At 28.4% G+C, this 1,117-nt stretch overlaps 1 pseudogene; it reads right to left on the bottom strand.

The window, feature by feature from the left end:
- Positions 1 to 429: 429 nt before the first annotated feature.
- Positions 430 to 508, bottom strand: LOC127490817 (U4 spliceosomal RNA; annotated as a pseudogene).
- Positions 509 to 1,117: the final 609 nt, after the last annotated feature.

Raw genomic sequence — 1,117 nt, forward strand, 5'->3', positions numbered from 1 at the left:
ACTATTCTGTAATGTTTTCATATACATAGTACAATCTGTTAGCCTTTAAAAAATGCTTGATGGGATTTTTATTAGGAATATATTGAATTATCATATCAGTTTTGAAAAGGAGGCAATTAATTATATCTTAACACTACTTTTGAGTTTCCCAATATCTCCTATTTAATAGGTCTATTTTTTCTCTGTAATCTTTCATAATTTTCAGTGTACATATTTTATTAAACTTATCCTTAAGCATTTCATTTACTCATGGTATTGCAAGTGGTTTTGTTTTCTAAATTTCATCTTGTGATTGCTTATACTAGAATATAAAAATACAACTACTTTTCATGTATTGATCTTGTATCCTGCAAACTTGCTTAAATACTCCTTACTTCATAGTTGGTTTTTTTTTTTTGTTTTTTTGTTTGTTTGTTTTTTTTTTTTGGCTGTTCTTAGTATTTTCTATTAGCAATAATCACGCCTCGGATAAACCTCATTGGCTACGATACTGCCACTGTGCAAAGCTATCCTTAGTATTTTCTATGTACATAGTCATGTGTTTTGCAAATAAGACAATTTTACTTCTTCTATCTCAAATAAAACTGTATTATTTGCAAAAGACTGGAAGAAAACTTCCCCAACCTGAAATAGGGCATCCAAATTGTAAAAAATCTATAGCTGACATCATGCTTAATAGTGAAGACAATATTCCATCACCCACTTCCCAAGAGCAGAAACATTCATTTATTTTCAAATACTATATTCTTGGGAAAATCCTACTTGGTCATGACATACAAATAAAATTTTTATATATTTCTGGATTTAATTTGTGTTTTATTAAGATTTTTGCTTCTATGTACATGAGAAATATTGGCCTTGTTTTCTTTTCTTGAAGTTGCTTTGTCTCATATTGGTACAGGAAAAGACTTGCCTCACAAAATCATTTGAAAAGTTCTTTTGCATCTGTTTTCTAGAATATTTCTTTTAAAAGAGCTACTCATATTTTTCTTAAATATTTGGAAGTAAAGCCATCTGAGCCTGTAATTTTATTTACAGGCTAATTACATTTTTAAATTGGTATGAGAGCTATTCATATTCTCTCTTGTAGAATCAGTTTTTATTTTTTTTATAGTGT

This window comes from Oryctolagus cuniculus, chromosome 6 (assembly GCF_964237555.1).
Source record: "Oryctolagus cuniculus chromosome 6, mOryCun1.1, whole genome shotgun sequence".
Taxonomy (NCBI): Eukaryota; Metazoa; Chordata; class Mammalia; order Lagomorpha; family Leporidae; genus Oryctolagus; species Oryctolagus cuniculus.